Genomic DNA, 22793 nt, shown 5'->3' on the forward strand with positions numbered 1-22793 from the left:
CTTTTTGTCTTTCAGTTCTGTGTGTCATAAATAAATTAGGTAACGATGTAAAGCACAAACAATACCACAAATAATAAAGTGCCAAACACCAGGGCAGTACCATACGAAATTAAAATATCACAATTCTATGGACACACACTATTAGGAGTTAGTCATGTTTTCTCCATCTTTATTTGATTCCGAGACAAATAGACATACTGTAGCCATCATTCACATAACCATTTTCCACTAATGCATGTCTGCTAAATGTCTGCTAAAAATGTTTCGTGAAGACATTTCTGCCCGCCACAAGAGCAACCTTAAATATGCCATCTAGTCCTTCAGTGAGCCTTCAGCCAATTATAGACATCTGAACTACATTTTTCCGGTGACATTTCATATTAGCCCTGCACACCATCTAGCCTGGACCACTTCCCCACCTGTACCATTGCTCATGAAGAACATGGGTAACTTAAGATAGGTCATGAGATGATCTCAACCTTTGACAATCCAACTGCGGTTGGAAGAATTCACTATATCTTTTTTCTCTTCTGACTTGCAAATTATGAATATTCTGGGATGGAATGAATTTTGCCCAGTCTCATGGTCTGTGGTTGTCAGATTTAGAAAACTCAAACATAGGATGTTTGCTTTTCTTTGAATTTTATATAAACAGTGAGTAATGTTTTAGTATAAGGTTGCCCCATTCAGGATTTTATCCTTGATTATATCCAAGGCTAGCCTAAAACTCCCTATGTAGGGAAGGATGATCTTTGTACTAAGATTTGTTTTTATTGGTGTGTGGACACACTCACATACACATATGTATGTCACATGTGTGGGGATACCTACAGGGCCCAGAAGAAGGCAATGGATCCCTTGGAAGTATCCTTACAGGCAGCTGTGAGCCACTCAACACTTGTGCCAGAATCTGAACTTGGGTCCTCTGGAAACACTCTTAACTGCTGAGCCATCTCTCTAGCCCAGGAGGGTGATATTGAACTTCTAATCCTCTTGTTTCCGGCTCTCAGATGCTAGGATTGAAGACAGAAGAGCTGTAGTTTATATGGTGTGGAGGATCCAGTGCAGGGCTTCCTCCAGGCTGGGTAGTCACTCTACCAACTGAACTACATCCATAGCCTTGCCCCGCATCCTCTGGCATCCGGAACAGACATCGGGCTTCTCATATTCCTGGACCACAGTCACTACACTACATAGTCACTGATTCCAGGCTGCCTCAGCCTTTGCATTTGTGAAATGCTTCCTGGCTAATCTCACCTCCCCTTCTCTCCACATCCTTACACCAGCTCTCTTCCTCCTGGGCTCTTTGAAATGACTTCTGATTATCTCTAGACTTTGCTTAGCTCTTTGCCTTCAAAGAACCTTCGGCTAGGGTTTCCCACATAAATTATTCTGGGAGCTTGTGAACATTCCAAACTGTCTTCCACAGGCTCCAGGAGCAAACTGAATTGGGACATAAATATACGTAAACAGTCACCAAAAAGAAGGCGACCAAAGCAAGGCGATGTCTCCTGGGAGACCCACAAGCCTGCATTATTTGACTTAAACACTGGAATCTTTTGTAGCCTTTTAATTTGTGTTTCAATTAATTACACACACTAAATAATCAGATTATTACCTGAAATCATTCTCCGGTCAGTCTCTGGAACACGTGGCCAACTGACTGCCACCTACATGCATTCCTGTGTGGGAACTAGAACCTGAGGCTGAGCAGCTGCTGCTGCTACCAACACCCAGCATGCGTGTGTTCCCTCCAGGTCCCCAACCACCACACACTGGCTACTGTCTCATCTGCACCTGCTGTACACACAGAAACCTTGGAGCTTGTGATTCTGCCATGCCAACTTGGCACACGTCCACACCATCAGCCACTCTGGTCCCCTGCGCTTATGTGTAGATGAATCAGGAGACGATCAAGCATATCGCACCTACCAGACCCAAGCTTCCATTATCAGTGCTAGGCACTGTACACTGCCAACGCTGGACAGATGAATATGTTTGCCTCGTTGTAAAATAAAGCTGACTCCAATACAGCACGGTATTTATGTATACAGATAAAGAAAAAATATCCTGAGGAAAGCACATCCTAGGTGATAAATCAAGAGAGTCGTGTGAGGCGTAGAACACTGGAAGTCCTGCATAGCAAATGAACAGCATTGGATTCAGACTCAACGGAACAGATGCAGCACCTCCGCTATTATTAGAACCATGATAGATGCAGTCAATTCTCCTCACTCAAAAGAATTGAAACACAACGACTTTTTTCCTGCTCAAAACATAGCGTTTGTGAATTGTACAATCTGTCAAAAATGGAGTCTACCCGAAGCAAAGCCACTTAAATCAACAAGTCTTCAAGTTGAAATTCACTGACCTAAATATTAAAGAATACAGATGAGACGCGGCTGCAAACGACTGGCTGACGGAAGAAAAATGCTAGGGGAGCGCCGCACCTCAGCCTCTGAGCTGGCGGGAATGGGGAGCGCCGCTTGCCCCGTATCCCTATCTGCTCGCCTCAATGCCTCACAAAGGCTGCTATTCTAGGCGCTAGATGGAGGGGAAGCTGGCCTTTTCCATGAAGCATTCATTCCACACAGTAAAACAAAGTTCTAGCTTGTTCAGAGGAACAAAACTAATCATGATCTTTTATTACAAAAAGCCACACATAATTAATGGGTTGTGATTCGAGATATGTGGATGGATTCTGTGTTCTATTCCCGGTTCTGATGGTCATGAATTAGAGCTTAGGGCAACCAACCATACCCCAGGTGAGCTTCCCGGAGCTGGGATTCTCTCCTCTATGAGTCTTTGCTTTTCTAGTGTCTTTTTCCTCTCTTCTAATATTCAATGCCAGAGTTTGTTTTTTCTAAGTGAAAATCCCCTCAACCACCAGGAGAATTAATGAGGGCACAGCTGGCTTTCTCCCTCAAGGAAGAGATGAGTGAGTCACCACTTTGCCTTTCTGTTCCCATCAGTGCTGGGGTCTCTCTGAACTGAGAACGGCAGGTATCAGTGCCTCTGCATAGCACACCAATGAAGGAAGGATCTGCAAGGGTCCACATGCAACTTAGAGCCCAAGAATCTCATGTCAACCCCGCTCTCCCGGCACTTCCCCATCATCTCATCCTTGTTCTACCTGCAACTTCTGCTCCCTGGCCCACCCCACATCCATTGGCTTAATCAGCTTCACATCTCAAGTACCGACTTAGGACCAAAGAAAGGCAGGCTAAGGTTCAAACACTGCATTGCATTGCTTATATTGATTCTTATGCAACTAACTTTTCAAGTATGCAGTTTATGTTGTTAATTCTATAAACCAATGACAACGATCATCATTTTAGCTTCACCTCATTTCTCTGTTTCTGCCTTTCTGTCTCTGCCTTTCCCTGTCTCCGTCTCTCCCTATATCCGTCTCAGTTTCTCTGTCTCCATCTCTCTGTCTGTCTGTCTGATCTGTCTCCTTCTCTGTCTCCATCTCTCTGTCTGTCTCTGTCTTCGTCTCTGTCTCCATCTCTCTGTCTCTGTCTTCGTCTCTGTCTCCATCTCTCTGTCTGTCTGTCTCTGTCTTCACTTGGTCCCAGTGAATAAACAGGAGAAAGTCAGCCAAGTACAGGCATTTAAGATCCTTTGCTCCCTGACTTCCTGCAACACAGGAAGCTCTTTCCATTATGACGTCCCACCATAGAGTACCATACCCTTGTCAGCCAAAGTGAATGCTTTCTTCCTTAAATTGCTTTTGTTGGAGCATTTTTATCGCAGCAGCAGGAAAAGTAACATCAGTCTTGATCTCTTCCTGAGCTAGAGGCCCTTAGCCTGGATGGAAAGTGTGGCCCGTTTTCAAAGAGGGTCGTTTCCCCGTCACACAGATAGCTTTGTGCTAGGTGCTCTTTTGAAATGTCCGGTCTTCAATGAGTAGCATTCCCTGGAACCTCTGTCTCTCTCCCCTGAGGATCAATAGATCATGTGTGTTGTGGCACTGACGTTCAGGATCCATGGAGGATGTCCACAGCACTGACTAATTCCTGTGTCAGTCTTGGACTCTATAAACAGGACAGATTTTAGGACCAGCTAGAACCCAGCCTGGGTCACTTCTTCACACAAGACCACTTTCTGAGTGGCCGTGGGAGGAAGTCTGCTCTTTGTGGCATAGATTCCAATCCGCAGTAACAGGAGTAGGCACTGGCTCCCAGCGTCGTCGCCTCTCACAGCACTGAGGAAGGAAGCACAGCTTTTGGTGAGATGCATGTGTGCCCTCTGTCAAAGTTAATTGAAAGATAAACATCTTCCTCCAGGTAGTTAGCCAATCAAGTGAAGCCAGCAGCTAATTACTCTCAAAGAGAAAGGGAAATAATCCCCTATGTCAAGATCTTCAGCAATTAGATAAACAATACCAAATAAATTACATTTTCCATGATTCTTAAGGAAACAATTCATAGCTAATTCAATCTGGGAACACAAGAGTATGGAGTCTTTTAAAACGAAAATAATGATGAAGGTAACAGTTTTACTTGTTGGGTTATTTCACATGGAAGTCTGGGTTTGTAACTGCACTGCCCAATTGCTGTCTTATCAACTCTAATTTGATGTGTTTTTATTGCATATTAAGCCAAAGTCAATTTCCTAAGCAGAAAGTAAATAATGATGTGTTGAGTAGGCTTATGTGAAAATGAACTCGCAGACTTGGAAGTCTTCAAAATTGTTAACTCTGAACAGTATGGCCAGCGGACTTCAGACTAGTATACACACACACATATGGCCAATCGACTCCAGACTAGTGTACGCACACACATATGGTCAACAGGCTTCAGACAAGTATACACACACATGTATGTCCAACGCACTTCAGACTAGTATACACACACACACGTATGGCCAATGGACTTCAGACTAGTATACACACACACATATGGTCAACAGGCTTCAGACTAGTATACACACACATGTATGTCCAACGCACTTCAGACTAGTATACACACACACACATATGGCCAATGGACTTCAGACTAGTGTTTGCACACACGTTTTTGTTTATGGCAAAAAGTGATGGCTGCTTCTGCAGATCTCAGTTTTTTTCTTCTTTTTGATGTGTAAGATTGTATGTAAAGTGACAATGTCCTTTATTTTTGTTCCTTTACCGCACATAGGCAGAGGCATGGGGAGCTGTCAGCTTTGAGACTGGCAGTAACTTTTCACTGAATATGGAAGGATTTGATGGTGTTGAGTCATTTCTCAGAAAGAAAAGTTTAAATACATGCATATTATCCTGTGTCATGGAAACCTTTATTATGATTGATTCTTTAGAACAGCATACTATGCAGATGTTTTATTCATGAGTTATTTCTGCAAAAACTCTGTGGGTTCCTATTTCATTTTCCTCAGCTGAATATGCTATGATTTCAATTTTTTGTTAAATTTATCCTTATATAGACAATATTATTTCTGAGATGTTGATGCATGCTGTAGGCCCAGAACACAGCTGTTTGTAAAATTTAATGACTGTTGGCAGCAGTTAAATTCCCATGAGTTGGTAGCAAAGATATCAAAAGCACCCACTGACTCTGCGAGAAAATGCTGTCTTTGACACACATGGCCAAACTGTGATCCTGTTACGTCTCTAATTTTCTTGTTGTGGCAGGGCTGGTGGTGGAAAAGACACTGGAAATAAACGACACTTTACTGACAATGGAGATGAGGAACAAGGGACTGGTAGTAAATGCATCTCTGTAATGAACTTCTAAGCAGTCTGTAGTCATTAAAGTAATTACAGATTGCATTCTGAATACCTCATCACTTTAGCCCATCCTTCTGATTTTCTTTGCCCTGCTTTTGGCAGGAGGTGGAGCCTGTTTGCATTGCTTTCTGTCAGAAAGTAAATGCAATGGAACACTAAAATTTAAGGAAGAGATTTCAAGTTCAAAACTGTAAAGGTCTACAATTGTGGATTATTGAGAGTTATGCTAGGATGCTGGTAACACATTTGGGGATCCCACTTTGGTGAATAAATCTGGATGGATTCTTTCAGTTCACCTGTTCTAATCTTGTTGTCCTGAACTTTGGCAGAAATTGTGTTGAACATTGGTATAGAATGAATATGTGTGTATGCTTGTATGTGTATTATGTATGTGCATGTGTAATGTGTGTGTGCACATATATGTGTAAGGAAGATCATCCTAATAAGACATTTCTTTCTTTTTTCTTCCTTCCTTCCTTCCTTCCTTCCTTCTTTCCTTCCTTCCTTCAGTCTTTTCTTCCTTTCTTCCTCCCTCCCTCCCTCCCTTCCTTCTTTCCTTCATTCCTCCCTCCCTTCCCTCTCCCCTCACCTCCCTCTCTTTCTTTCTTTCTTTCTTTCTTTCTTTCTTTCTTTCTTTCTTTCTTTCTTTCTTTCTGTTTTTTTTTTGTGTATCCCTGGTTGTCCTGGAACTCATTCTGTAAACTAGGCTGTCCTGGAACTCAGAGATCCGTCTGCTTCTGCCTCCCAAGTGCCTGGGATTGTGTGTGTGTACAACACTGGGCTGACTAAGGTATCTTGCACCCTCTTACTTGCTCACTCAGTCACCACTCGCTCTTCTGTAAGACTTGGGTTTCCCATTTCGACTTCAGAGGAAGCTGGAGGTGCGCAGTGCTTGGTTTGACCTTGATTCCAGCTATGAATTCACAAGAAGTGCCTGTGTTCACTTTTTCTTTAATCTAGAAAACTGATCATCTTTAAGAAGTTCCACGTGGGAAAGACAAAAAGAATACACACACAAATTTTTTATTGCTAATTTTTGAGTTGGGCCAAATTACACATTGTGTTTCTTCCTCTGTGAACTACTCTAGATTCTCTTTGTGTTTATCCAGTTAGCAGCTTTTAGAAACAAACCGGAAAGTCCTAGCGGCCGAAGCACCCGTTCTGCTCTATGTCAGTGGACTGGGGCAGCTGTGGGGAACTGAGTTGGCCTTAGCTTTTGGTGCTCATATATTTTTACTTTTTTATAATTTTAATTTTATTATTACTCTTTTCTATTATTTTCTATTTTTTTTATTTTTGAGATTATAATGATATCATTTCTCCCCTTTCCCCCTCCAGACTGTCCTGTATGCTCCTCCTTGCTCTCTTTCAGATTCATGGTCTCTTTTACATTGATTGTTGTTACATGTACATACTATATGCATATATGTACAAGCATATACATATGCATTCTTAAAGATAACCTGCTCAGTCTGTGTGGTACATATGCTGGTGTACATATGTTTTCAGGGCTGGCCATTTGGTTTTGAATACTAAGTTGGCGTGGTCTTCCCTGGGGAAACCACCTCTCCCGATACCAGCTTTCCTTAGTTGCCTGTAGTTCTTTGTGTAGGACTGAGTCCTCATGAGAGTCCCCCTGTCCACTTTAACATGCCATTGTCATAATCCTTGTTCTCTCGTGTTTTTATGCATTACTAGAAGACAACATCTCCATAGGAAATTCTCCAATCCTCTGTCTCTTAGAATCTTTGCACCGCCTCTTCTGCAATGTTCCCCAGGCATATTTTAAAAATGCCCTTTTCTAGTAATTTCTCCATTTATCTTTACCTTTAGTGTTCCAGACCCTTAGAGAATTGGCTGTTTTCTCTCTTAAATACACTTAAAGTGATGGTAATACATTGTGACCATTCCTGAAATAAATGAGAAAGAAAAACTTTATGTCTAATGGTTTCAGAGGTTTCAGTCTGTGGTGGCTTAGCATATGTGCTTTTGCCCAAGGCCATACTGGTTCTAGAAGCGTGAGTTCTAGAAGCTTCTTTTGTGGATAGAAGGAAGGAACAAGGATGGTACTAGGGATCAGGCTTGACCTTTAAATGAATGTGCCCCATAACCTACCTAGCCTCGTTAGAAGAGTACCTCACAAAATTTCAAAAACGTCCTCAAAGTTGGTCCCCAGAACTTTTGGAGGAACACTTCATAGTCTTAATTATAGCACTACTTAATGCTTGCCATTTGTAGGCTATAGAATAGGCATGAAGAATGCATGAAAGTCATCGGAGATGAAAGTTTCCAGTAGCCATCTTCCAATGGGCAGATTCGATGCCTCCCTTTTTGTATCTGATCAGAGAGCGTTATATCTGGGATTTATTGTCTTTATGTTTGGTTTGGTTGTTTAAGTATGCCTTGCTGCGGGAAAATGCTGAACTACACTCAACTAATAGGTGTGACTACAGGCAACTTAATCTTTATTTGCGATGCTCTCCTTAGGTAGGTTTAGTCACAATATCTCCCTCCCAGGAAGACTGTGGAGATCTTCCTCTGAGTGAGACGCTTTTAGCAGTGCCCAACAGGAAATGTGCATCCTCTGCATGGTGGGTGCTGTCTTCAGCAGGAGCAATGCATGGGAGTTCATGGAACGCAATCACCTTCCTTTTGTTACTTCTCGTCTGGGAATCTTGACTCCATTTTCTAATATTGAAATTTTTCTCATTAGACATTTGTGAAGATTGAAGAACTTAATGCAAGCGCTTAATGTGATGCACAGAGAAGATGCTCTTTGTAGCCTTCTGGTCTTTGTATTTCTGAACTTTAGTGGTGCCTACCTTGAATCAACATCCTGTCTGTATCTAAACGTGTTACCACATGATTACTCTTTTTGAATGATCCAAATTTAGATTAGATATAGATGTAGCTGACAGTGGAGAAAATCAGTTTCTGTAACGTTTTCCTTTGTTTTCCATAGAGACATTTTCAAAGGGAGAGGCCAGCAAGTTGCCCTGGCAACTTCCTTTACGATGAGAAGAAAACTCCCATCTCTTATTTCGCGTAACTGATGCTTCCATGTCCCCTGTCCACAGCAAGGACACCAGCTCATATTTTGTTTATTTATGCTAGTGGAGCGGGGGCAGTGTGCAGCCTTTAATGCAGACCTCCAGGTCTGGTAGGCAAGCAGTTTCTCTCCACTGCCTTTGTTCCTTTGATAATGTATTCAATGCCTGTCTATTACGCGCATATTTCAGATCTTTATCTTGTTCCCTATCATTTGAGCTTGATTTTTAGGTAATTAAAAAAAGCTTTATTGAATGTGTATGACTGTTTTCGCCTGTATGCATGTATGTGCACCGTACATATACCTGGTGCCTGCAAGGCCAGAAGAGGGTGTTGGGTCCTCTGGAGTTACAGATGGCTATGAACCACCATGAAGTACTGGGACCCTAACCTGGGTCCGCTGCAAGATCAGCAAATGCTCTTAATTGCTGAGCCAACTCACCAGTCCTGGACTTTAGGTAAAGCCTTACCAGATAAGTCATATACTCCATGTCATTTAATCTTGTCAAAACCAAATCTCATTACCCAAATCCGCTCCTCCTCTATTTTTCCCCTTTAAGCTCATAAGTTATAGCCATTACAGGAAAATGGCTATGAGTGGAGATAACCATATCATGGGAATTTTTAAGCCATGGTCAGAAGAACACATGCATAGTTCTTCTCATTGTGGGTCTCAGATTATGTATAGCTGCATAAGATCATATCTGTCCAGACGATGTCAAGACAGAAGGGAACCGTCTAGGATGGAAGGAACCAATGGAGAGGTTGAGGAGTGGGAAAGGAGAGAGCAGTGGCTTATGGGAGGGGAATATTGTCAAGCATGCTTATATGAAAACTGCATAAGTAACCAAGTATAGTGAAATACAATTAATTAATGAATAAAACCAGATATTTATCGTTTGTTTTGCTCTCTGTGATGTTCAGTGTTCAACTCATGTTTTCCCCATGCTGTCCCATGAAATATTTGCCACCCTTGTCTTTAACCAAGGCAAAGAGTGGTTTTTATTGCAACATATTGTGCTCCCCTTCTCACCTGGCCATGTGTTGGTCTTGTGATGATAAACCTTCATCCCATTAGTTGCCTTCTAAGACAACCTCTAAGTTCTGAGAAGGAATTTCCTAATTGAATTGCATTAGCTTTGCTGTCCAGGTGATTTTCCAGATTAAGGCTTTTGAATCTTTGAGCTACAAAGTGCTAAGGAAATCTGTCATGACTGGGGTCTGTTCAGCATGATGGTAGCTTCTTTATCATGCAATTAAAATAGAGCAAGCCACTGGCTGGTGCTTTTTGGTGGACTAAAGTGTCTTCACTTAGTATGGGTATTATCGTGGTAGGTTGAAGGAGGGCCACCCAAAGTGACCAAGTGTTAAGAACCGTAATTTCAGAATGTTATAGTATTTGGGCAAAAGGGACTTCACACATGTGTGTAAGTCAGTTAGACGGTCATTACTACTACTTTTCAGTGCTGGGATGGATCCCAGGGCTTTGCCTTTTCTGGGTAAGTGAAGGACCACTGAGCTACAATGTCAGCTCAAGTTAGGGATAAGGAGAGGTGGCAACTACCCAGGATCATTTGGTGAGCCCCATGTGCCATTCCAAGTGTCCTTCTAAGAGACCTTCAGAGAGAGACTACACAGAGCGGAGAGAAGTTGATGTGAAGACCAGACGCATGCAGCCTTAAGCCTGGTGTGCCAAGACAGCTACTCGGATCAGAAGCAGCAAGGAAGAGTCCTAACTAGTGTCCGCCTGGATACCGTGGCCTGCGGGACTTCTGAATTCTAAACACTAAATCTCCAGAAGAGTGGTGATTTTATTAGAGCACCACCAGGAAAACCCTTTCCTCTCTCTGAATCAGCATAAAGGATAAGCGAGGAGGGCCTAATTGAGGACTTGAGTTGGGCCACCAGAACCCACGTTAAAATCTGGACGAGGTGTAGCTCCAGGCTGAGCAGCGGGAGGGGCTTGGAGAGGGGAAAGGCGAGTCTTTGAGGCTCTTGGATAATGAACTGATGAACTTAGGAAAAAATAAAAGGCGGGGCTGCAGAGATGGACCAGGCGTTTAGAGCCATAGCTGTTCTTCCAGAGGGCTTTAGCTCAATTCTTGTCACCCACGAGGTAGCTCATAACTACCTGTAACTTCAGATTCAGGAGAATTTCTGGGTCTCCAGACATGCGTGGACAAAACACACAGACAAAACAGCCATAGACATAAAAAATTAAGACATAATGTGGAGAGTTTCTGAGGCAAGAAAGCTAGCATTACCCCCTATCTCTACGTGTGTGCACACATGTGTGTCCATGTGCACCTAATAAGTACACATTGAACTGCAGCCTCCACGTGTCTGCACAAACGTGAGTGTGTGTATCTAGTAAATACACACACATATGCAAACACAGAGACAGGGAGACAGAGCGATAGAGACAAAGAGAGAAACAGAGACAGAGAGACGGAGACAGAGAAGGAGACAGAGACAGACAGATGGAGAGCATGCCATTCAGTTAAGGTGGGTCTTCCAACTTAAACTATGCTCAGCTACGTAATCCCTCCGAGCTCTGCCTGGAGGCTTGTCTTCTAGGCTCTTCCACAAACATGTATTTGACACTGTTTATCTAGTTGCTGAAGATTCTGACAGGGGGAGATTATTAAGTTAAATAATAACACAGAGGTCACGATATGGACAACACTTGAGCAGTTCCTAGGACGCCCAATGCATTCTGTTTTACTGTCAGATAACACCTCTGCATTGAACTTTTACTAAAACGGAGAGGCATGGCTGCCGATACTACATTCTCAGGAGTTACTACTGAAGACGAGGTTTAAGTTGTGTTTCAATCTAAACAGGGTTTCAATGGCCAGGCCACTGATTGTCCTCAGTCTCTCCTCAATCTGTTTCTTTAATAGTGATATAGACGGTGAGGGTAAAGATACAGTTATGATGCCTGTCAATGATAGGAAGCTACAACAGCAAAATTAAAGACCACAAGAGTTTAGGTAAACAATTCAAAGTGTATCAGATTCAATTTAATTCTTCAAACTACGTTCAAAAAACTTGAACACACAAGTGTAATATTTGACCTAAAAGCTATTGTGTTCAAAAAAGGGGGGGGGAAGACCTTGGTGTTTGAGCTGCCTTCAAGCTAAATATGAGTCAACAGTATTACAGTTTTCCCCTAGAACTAAAGCAATCTAAAGTTGCATTTACAAAGAATAATACCTAAAGCAAAAACATAAAACACAAGAAAACATAATAGTGCTTTTCTATTCTCTACAGCTAGAACTATTCCAAGAATTGATGTGTTCAGAAGGTCATCGGCTAGCTGGAATACACATGGGGACGGTGACAAGAATGTCAAGTAGTTTCAAAATCAGATATGAGAAAAAAAACAGCAAGGTGATCAGCCAGGAGCAAAACCATTGTAAGAATGGGCCAGGGTCTTGGGCTTACTTCATGGTGGCTAAGCTAAGAGCCAGGTGCAGGCATGAGTGTAGTTGTTTTTCTTTTACTCCTTTGGCTTTCTGTCTTTAGTCTTTTGGGGGCCCACCACCCAGATTCCAAGTAAATAAACAAGGAAGCTTATACTATGAATGTCCAGTCTTAGCTTATCTTGTTGCCAGCCAGCTTTCCTGAAATTATCCCATCTCTTTTGCCTCCGGGCTTTTATCTTTCTCTATTTCTATATACCTTTCTTTACCCTTTTCCCTGTGGCTTGCTGTGTAGCTGGGTGCTGGGCCCCTGGTGTCCTCCTCTCCTTGTTCTCTCTTACTCCTTTCTTGTCTTCCACATTTCTCCTTCTATTTATACTCTTTGCCTGCCAGACCCACCTATCCTTTCTCTCTCACTATTGGCCGTTCAGCTCTTTATTAGAACACCGGGCATTTTAGACAGGCAAAGAATCATAGCTTCGCAGAGTTAAACAAATGGAGCATAAACCAAAACACCACGTTCTTTACATCATTAAACAAACGTTCCACAGTATAAACAAACGTAACGCACCTTAAAATAATTTTCCACAACACACGAGGAACAATAGAGCCTCAGACTCCAGTTCTGGAGCCTGTCATCCCAACAACAGCTGAGCCATGTTAGCTCCTAGTGACCACTCCCCTCTAGGAGAATACTGAGATCAAATGCACCGGTGTGGCGCATAGCTTTATCTGTTGATGCCCACAGTCCCCCGGCCACCTTCTGACCACAGCCGCAATGGCCCAATCACTCTTCTCTCCCACCTCCCAGTTTCCATATAGTCTCTTGAAGGCTGCCCCTCTCCAGAGGGTTTCTTGTGGTGTGACTTCATACAAATTCACCTCCCAGCTTCCATATAGTCTCTTGAAGGCTGCCCCTCTCCAGAGGCTTTCTTGTGGTGTGACTTCATACAAATTCACCTCCCAGCTTCCATATAGTCTCTTGAAGGCTGCCCCTCTCCAGAAGCTTTCTTGTGGTGTGACTTCATACAACTTCTCAAGCAGGACACTGTCCCCATGTGTATTCCAGCTAGCCGATGACCTTCTGAACACATCAATTCTTGGAATGATTCTAGCTGTAGAGAATAGAAAAGCACTATCTAGAGCTAAAGATTGGTGAGAGAGTGGAGGATTTGCCTTGACTAATCTTTACATGTTCTCTTGTTGAAATCAAGACAAAAACAAAGGGCAAATCCAATCACAGATTCACCTTGTTTTTTACTCCACAGAGAACACAGAACCTCCCATCACCCTGTTGGACATACCTTCAGCTTTCCTCCTGAGAGCCTAGGGGCAAGCCTACCTGCAGCAGCAATGACCCTCTTGACGATTCACCTTATTACAAAAGCAAACAAACAAACACAACATTTGTGCCCTACAGAAACCAGCACTTCCACGTGGCTCACGATCCTTCCCTTCCACTCTAAGTGTTCCAAGAGGTTCCATTATCCTTCAGCTCTTGTCTCCCAAATGCCATTCAAACATCTAAAAGAAATTTCCTCCATGTTCTCTCCTCCCTCCCATCCTTCACAGGCAAGTGTCTTAGGAAAAAAATATTTTTAAAATATATATATATATACATATATTATATATATATATTATTAAAAATAAGTATACACACACTCACACACTCACATGGCCCTGCCGTGGTATATTAATCTAGTATCTGCCCTGACTACTTGGTGAATCTGGTTTTGCTCAGGTTACCCCTGTACATGGATTTCTATACTAGTGTACACGTCTATGCTTCAGAGAGCAGCATCATGGACCATATGAAATCTGGCCTCAACAGAACATTCTCCCCTAAACACAGAAACACTGTTTCTCTAGATTCTTCCTGTTCTGGCTGCTCCTTCTCAGACTCCATAGAATTCTCACCTCCTCTTCCATACAGAGTACCAACTTCTGAGCCCACAGCCTCCAACCTAATACTTTCATCTGAGGACCATAAGCAATCTCACTGACCAACCCAGCTTCAGAGAGCTGTAAATGTTGACGACTTCAAATGAGCCCTTCCTCCGACTGGCCCAGTCAACTCTCCTCTTGCTATTTTTACTTTGATACCTTATTTGTGTTTCAAGACCAACATCCCAAATCTTGCATCACTGATGCTCATATGCTGCTCCTCCCCCAGGATGCTCCACTTCACAAAAGGCAACTGCTTTTAACTCATGGCTTCCAGCAGCTGCCTGCGAGTTGCTCTGAAAGGTTTCCTCTCGGCACCCACACACTTGGAAGCACGTGGCTCCAAAAACAGCAAAAGCAATGTCTTTCTTCCACTTCTATGTGGCCATGTCAATCAAGTCACCTGAGTACTCACGGTGTTGATAGTAGGCTCACTGGCCTGGCCTCTACTCTGAGTCTGAAACTATGCATTTTCCTCCTGACTAGGCTTCTGGGCAACTTGATGCACACTGTCCCTCTGTCTGCTTGCTTCTCGCATCCTGGGAGGAGTCTTCTAGCGCCTTCTTTGTACTTGAAGAGACACATTGTATGTTACTTACTTGCTGCCCAGTCTAATTTACGTTATCTGTGTTATTCTTTCATGGAGCAATAAAAAAATTGAACTGAAGTTTTTATTAATGTACTCAAGAATATAATACTGACCTCATCCACAAGACCAGGGATCAGAAAAGGTTTTCTGTGAAGGGACCGTCTTAGTTAGGGTCACTACTGCTGGGATGAAACACCATGACCAAACAGCAAGTTGAGGAGGAAAGGGTTTATTTAGCTTACATTTCCAGATCATAGTCCATCATTGGCGGAGTCAGAACAGGAAGCCAAACAGGGTTGGAATCTGGAGGCAGAACCTGATGCAGAGGCCATGGAGAGGTTCTGCTTACTGGCTTGCTTCCCCTGGTTACTCAGTCTGCTTTCTTATAGAACCCAGGACCACCAGCCCAGGGATGACACCACCCCCCATGGGCTGGGCCCTTCCTCACTGATCACTAATTGAGAAAATGCCTTACAGCGGGATGTCATGGAGGCATTTCCTCTTGATGACTCTAGCTTGTGTCAAGTTGACACATGAAATTAGCCAGTCCAGGAGCAGAAAAGTAAATATGTCAGCCTTTGTAGAATACTCAGTTTAGCTGACACAGCAAATAGCAAGTGAGTCTGGCTAGGCCCGAATAAAACTTTATTTACAAAAGCAGGCGGTGGGCAGGGTTTGAGTTAAGGCATGGACTCTGTACATTTCCACACTAGACAGGAATTTCCAGACAGGCACAGACATGGTTTATTTATCCTTAGCTCCGTATCTGTTGCTTAGACATGCTGGATATTCTACATAAACAGCCATCGAGTTGGTGTGGTCTGAAGAAAAGTCCATCGGAATAAAATTCCTTGCCTGCATTTCTCCATGTAGTAAGTACAAATTTTAAAACATTTGTGTTCATGATAAGAACGACCTTCCTAAAGGTTTAACATGCCCTCACATCTGAGATAAATTAACAGATGTGAATTCATTTTGTAAATTCTAAATAAAAGTGCATGCTGTTATTAAGACTTAACTGACCAAATGATGCACAGGCTACCTGCTGATACCAGAGTCCCCACTGGACGACTTACTGACATGTGGAAGGGCCGTCTTCCAGGAGGACTCCCGAACAGCTTCTGACTGAGCTGGGGCTGCACTGGGAGCCTCCACATTTCACAGTGTAAGTGCACCTAGTGCTCACCCATTCAGGGCAGTGGCATAGCCACCAAGTCCTCCCCTAAGATAAGAGTTTTATATGACATGATTCATTTAATTTTGGAAAGGCCCCTCCCACTTAGACGTCATTATGTTCATTTTGCAGATAAAGAGGCTGAGTTCAGAGATTAGGACCCACATAGGACTGCGATTGTTCTCTTATCACAAAGCCACAGCTCCCCCTAAACACGCCCTCCCTGTGAAGTGCAGCGTCCAAGCACCAAATCAAATTCCTAGCAGGTTCCTGCAAAAGACTTCCAGAAATGACAGCACAAAATATGACAGTCTCAAGTCAGAGGGCGGGCACGTGGCCACCAGCAGAATGCAAAGAGCGCTCACCTGCATTCCCTGTGTAGAAACAGTCTCTAGAAGGAACTCGGTTGTCGAGTGCCCTGCAGTCTGGAGAACAGCACCACAGGCAGACTGACATGGACATCAAGCGATTCTGGAGGTCGTTCATCTATTGCCCAAATCATTTGTTCTCCTCCAAACTGGCTACACTGCCCCGGCTCCACACTTGTCAACAAGGTGAATAGACTTTGGGTCTTTACTGGGATTTGGGGGATTCACTTTTCTTTCATGTGATGTCTCCATGTTCAAAATAAATTTATAAATCTTTCTCCTATTAATCTGCCTACTGTCAGTTTATGTCATACACTCAACTACTGAACCTCAGGAGAAGGAAAAGGTTTTCCTCTCCTTTATCCTTGTGGTTAGGATTAAAAGATAAACCGCTCAAACACTAATTTGCATCAAATTCTTTATTAGTCTAATGGAATGATGAAGAAATACTTGTCTTTAAAAAGTCAGTTTTCGGGAACTTTCAGGGAAGAATCTTTTGTTTTATTTGGGTGTTTGGGATATTATTGGGGGGGGGTACGTTTTGGCTTGTTTTGAAATAGTGTCTTGTACTCCAGGCTGTCCTGAAGTTTCCTCTGTCATAAAGAATGACTTTGAACTTCTGATCCTTCTGAAATACTGGAATTACATCTGTGCACCACTATGCCTGGTGTATTCATTACTAGGAGGACTTGAACTCATGGCTTCACCCTTGCTGAGTAAGCTCTGAGCTGTGTACCCTTCAAAATAATCATTTTTTTAAAACTATTTGCATTTCACCCACGCTAAATATAATAAATATAATATAATATATAATATAACTATTATTTTTGATCTGTATTTTAGAGAAGGAAAGCAAGCAGATGAAGTACTGGTCTGGTAATATTATAAAGTATTAAATCAGGTAATTTGGGCATCATTTGTTGGGAGACAGGAAATAGGTACCAGACAAAATAAACACTGCTCTGTTGGGCTGGTGAGATGGCTTGGTGGCCCTGCTGCTCTTCCAGAGGTCCCAAGTTCAATTCCCAGCCGCCACATGGTGGCTCCCAACCATCTACAATGGGATCTGCTGTTCTCTTCTAACCTTAGGTATCTATGAAAATACAGCACTCATAAACAGAAATAAATAAATAAGTCTTTTTTTAAAAATCCTGCTCTGTCTGGTTTTCAAAGGCAGTTCCTTTACCACACATAAATGCTTATACAATAAACAGGTCAGTTTGTTTTTTCAGAAGGTCAAAACTAATCTGGTTATACAATCAGAGCCGTGGATTACAAGGACTCATTACTACCTTCAAGCTGCTTATCAGCTTTTCTAAATTTTAATAATGAACATACTTTACTTGTTTAACAAAATAATTAAAACCAATAGGATTAGGAATGACTTAATATTTTCTCGGCAACTTTATACTAGCTTCATTTCTGTTGCTATGGTAAAATACTGTGACTAGGGGGCAGGAGAAAGGTGCACTGTGGTTAAAAGCACATTCTGCTCTTGCAAAGGACCTGAGGGTACAGTTCCCAGCACCTACAGTACATAGTTCACAACCACCTGAACTCCAGCTCCAGTGGGTCCCAAATGTGCCCTCTTCTGGCCTTTGTGGGTACCTGCGTTTATGTTCACAAGCACAAAATCACACGCATTTATACCTAAATAAAAATAAAATAATATCTTGACCAAAGGCAACTTTGGGGAGCATAATTTTGCTTGATAATACCACATCTAAAGTCAAGAGCAAAAAGAGAATAAATGTGTCCTTGCTTCCTCACTCTCAGCTAGCGTTTTTCACTCCTTTAGAGTTCAGGATCCACCCCATGAAGTGGCACTACCCACAGTGGGCTCCATTTTCCTACATCAGCTAACAATCAACACAATCCCCTTCACAGACAACCCCAGGGAGCAACTTGAAGACAAAGCCTTATTAGATTCTCTTCTCTGAAGTCTCTCAGCTCTGAAGAGTTGACAGCTAAAACTAGCCAGAACAAATTTATTGGCCAAATCCTTCTTCATTACTCCATTCATAGACTGCTTGGTTATTTGTCTCCCATGGTCAAGAACACAACTGAGAATTAGGAAAAAAAAAAAGCAAAACTACTCTTAAGCAACTCTAGCAGATATGACAAACCAAGTATTCAAGAACACTTGTTAGAAGAAGTCCTGAGCACATATTATTTTACAGGGAATTCTAATAACCCTGGATCGATGCTTGCCACGCCAGAGCTTAGAAACAAAGAAGATGGGCCATCTATTACACAATAAGGTTGACAGACACATTAATCCTCCAGATGGAACAACCATTCCGTCTGGGTGGAACTGTGACCTACAAGGATAGTCTTGGGCAGCCATGGTAATAACACGACAACCCAACCTTTCTTGCACACTAACTATGCAACATGCCCAGGCCAGTAAGGACTTGGAAGTCACGCCAGTTATGCCTTGGAGATTGGTTCAGAAACTGCCCAATCATCTCTTCTCTGGGTTTCTAAAGACGAGAAACTACACAACACAGGTAGTGGGATGCAATACAAAGAGGCTACTCGAGCTTAATGTCGTCACGCAGAACTACAGAAGGGTAAACCAACCCATGGATCCACAAGAACGAAGCCAGAGCCTTGACTAGACCTCATCAGAAGCCACAGATTTCTCGGCGCTTTCCAGTTACCATATAAAATGTTCGACAGATTAAGACAGCTTGTTTGTAGACTTATGCTAGCCATGTAACCTATGTTTGCCTTGGAGAGTCAGTTTACTTATATACGTGTATATATACACATATACATATACAGGTGCATATACACATGATACACACATATATATATATGCATACAGGAGCACAGTATATATATATATATATATACACACACACACACACACAGGTACACAGTCTACATACACACACTAGTACACAGTTTATACACACACACACACACACACACACACACACACACACACACACACACATATATATATATATATATATATACATACAGGTGCACCTATTAATCAAACCTCCTTTCCCTTCTAAGCGTGTTCTGGTTTGAGAACTAAAATGGTCTCAGTTGTTCCATGATAACTGATGTAAGGTAAGTTGGGGGTTCTCAACACTTAGAAGTGAAAACATTCACAACGTCAAGTGAAACATGTTAACTCACACTAATATTTGACATATATAAGGTGTGAACAGAAATGGGGGTCGTGTTTATTTCTTTATGTGGACAAGGCATGCCACTGCATGTGTTGATGTGAAGGGATAAGTTGGGAGAATTGGCTTTCTTCTTCCAGCTGTGGGTTCCGGGTACCAACCTCAACACATGAATAATGCCAGCAGAAGCCTTTTCCCACAAAGACAGTCCCTAAATTTCTACAGAAGCCAAAGCCCCATCAAACACACACACACACAGTGATGGGGCTAGAGGACACCATGGGGAAGCAGCCAGTTCTCAACCTGCGGGTCGCAACCCTTGGGGGAAGTCATGTACTAGATATTTATAAAATGATTCACAACTGTAGCAAAATTATGAAGTAGCAATGAAAATAATTTTGTGATCGGGGTCACCACAGATAAGGAACTGCATGAAGGGTCACAGCACTGGGAAGGCTGAGAAAAACTGACGTGAGGACTGACCGCCAGTGGCACAAATACATATGGGATTCTCGGGTCAATTGTGTTCGGGGAAAAATAAATTCTATGATTCCTGGTGGAATTAAATCTTGACATGATACAGTATTCCTTGGAAGCAAAAAAATAAAGAATATTGCTTAATTTTGTTCACTCACTATTACAGGACCTTTCCTGTTGCCATGACAATCGCCCTCACAAAAACCATTTAAGGAGGAAAGGGTAGTCTGGCTTACAGTATAAAGGTTCGCTCCGTCATGGTAGGCCTGTAAGGGGGACAGGAACTGGAGAAGAGACAGACGAACGCTCTCCTGGGGGTCAGCTAACTTCCTCCTTTGTATATAAGTCAGGGCCCAAGCCTAGGGAATGGCGCCGCCTGCGTCATCATCAAACAAGCCCTCTTATGCACGCCAAAGGTTACCTATCCGAAAGACTCTCTCATAGACGTGATTAGTTTGTCTCCTGTGTGAGTCTAGATCCTGTCAAGCTGACAGTCAGTATCGACTGTCACATGCAGAATTTAGTCAACCACGTACTTTGGTACCAGAAGCCAACAGCCATTCAGTGGATACCGGCTTGGGAAAAGCTTCGTGAGGGTAAGGACTCAGTCAACAGAATAGTAGGAAATTTAGTGTCTTTCACATAAAATGTGTTGAAGTAATGAATCTATTCTAAAAAAAAATATTCTAGAATATTTAAATCTTTAGGTGTTAAGTAATCAAGTACGTAAGTTAAAATAAAACTAAAGACAAGCAAAAAACCAGGACCTTGGAAGATGACATGATCACAAAGTGCCAGGAACACAGGCATGAGGAGTGGAGTCTGCATCCCAAGGACCAACACCAAAAGGCTGGGATGGTTGCACATGTCTGTAACCCTAACCTGGAGCACAGGATGAAGGAATGGAGATGGCAGATCCACAAACCTTGCTGAGCAGTCGGTCTAGCTGACAGGAAAGCTCCAGAATCAGTGAAAGAACCTTTGTACCAACAAAAGATGAGGTGGAGGGTAACTGAGGAAGACATCAGACATCAAACGCAGACCTATACATAGACAGGCATGCACACATGGGCATACACACATGAGCATACACATACACTATGCAAAAATATTAATTTTAAATTTAAATTGAAAAAGCTCCGTATTCCTAATGCTTAAAGTCACAGATAATTAAAAGCATCTCTATTGTGTAAGGAAAACGGCATTTTTGAAGGCTGCCAATCTGATTCTACAGGACAGCAATAAAAAGCTAGGAAAACAGCATACATGCAGGGCAGCAATTAGACCTACACAGAACACTTCAGGATGTTCATTACCCAGAGGTCGTATCAACCGTAATGACTTTACAAGGGACTTGAGAAATTGCAGCCTTCGCTATATAAATTCTTAGCGAGCTAAGGGGGCTCTTTCATGCTGAAATACAAACATGCGCTCAGGAGAAATGGGCCGGGGCATATTTCACTGTCCCCAAGGGGTGTGCTCTTGACTCTGAGCAGAATAAAACACAAAGCTGTAGAGCTGCCCTGTAATAAATCCTGTTTACAGAAACAAGACTGGCATCTTCACTCCTCCTTGAGCTGGTGAGTTCTGATTCGGGGAGTCCTCAGAGCTCTGCTGAAGTACTCTAAAAGCAATTTTGACAGAAATTCCATGTTGGGCGTGTGAAATCAAAAGACAGAAGAGAATGTGTGGATTGTCTACAACATCAGAGGGCCAAAGTTACACTAGAAGGAAACAGCCTTGGGGAGAATCCTGAGTGCCTACAATCCTGTATCAAGGCTCCTGGGTCCGAAGCAATTTCCCTTCAGTTTCTCCAGGATGGAAGCACAGGACACATCTCACAGCTGTTGACAACACAACAGCTGGGGAAGAGGAGATTCTGAGACAGCGTTACTTTCACCAACAGGTACCAGCCAAGTTGCATTAGAATAGAGCCTGAGGTAGAAATGGCCCCTTTATGAATACCCACCCAAGGCACCACCAATTACATCAGCTTCCACTGAGCAATCGGATGCCTAGAGCAAGAATTTCAGGACACAAAAACATTTTACTGAACTAAAAGGGTTGCATGTCTAAGGACCTTCATAGCATTTATACTCCAACAGATGCAGTTGTTCGGATGATGCTATCCTCAGGGACTCAAAGGACAACATTGTCTGGCTTCATAACTTGTATAAACATAAGAAATTGAGTTGGAATAGCTTTTTGTGAAGATAGAAAGAAATCAAACATTTCAGAATTTCAAGCATTGATATATACAAAACAAGTTGGAATATCTGTTACAATAACTCCAAACAAATAATAGTACTTATATACTAGCACAAGAATATGCAACCATATATATGTATGTGTATATATATGTATATATATGTGTGTGTGTACATATATATAGTCAAAAGAATGAAGGAATGAATAATAAAATACCGACCATGAGGTCAAAGAACAAGAAAGTATTCTGAAGCCATACCCTGGCTTCATGACCCTCTTTGCTTACTCCATAAAAGTTTTTCATAGACATTTAACCTAAGTCCAACTCTATGCCCTAGGACAGATTACAGGTGTGGCCTCACAGAGCATATGTCCTGGTTACTCTTGAGCCCTCTCTTGACCACTTTAACTTAAGTCAAATTAAGAATGGTAGGGAAAGAGAATTAAAATCTAAACTCCAAACAGCCGAAGAAAGTCCCCTGAACACACAATTGCTGTCTTTTTTAAACAACAAATACATTGAAACGATACTGTTGCCTGTATCTACAGAGGAACTGCCACATATAATATTCCAAAGTGGTTTTGTACACATTGTTTCCTTTGGCCTCACAAATATCTCTAAGTGGAAGGTTCCCCATCAGTGTGTGTCAGATCCTGGGGTGAGGGGTGGTAGCGTTTGTGGGGTGAGG

General features: G+C 42.4%; 1 protein-coding gene across 3 annotated transcripts in view; it reads right to left on the reverse strand.

Moving 5' to 3' along the window:
- The window catches only part of Grip1 (glutamate receptor interacting protein 1), a 625790-nt gene that overhangs the window by 549742 nt on the left and 53255 nt on the right, over positions 1–22793 (reverse strand). The gene's annotated exons all lie outside the window — the stretch shown is intronic.

The sequence above is a fragment of the Microtus pennsylvanicus genome, chromosome 20, assembly GCF_037038515.1.
Source record: "Microtus pennsylvanicus isolate mMicPen1 chromosome 20, mMicPen1.hap1, whole genome shotgun sequence".
NCBI lineage: Eukaryota > Metazoa > Chordata > Mammalia > Rodentia > Cricetidae > Microtus > Microtus pennsylvanicus.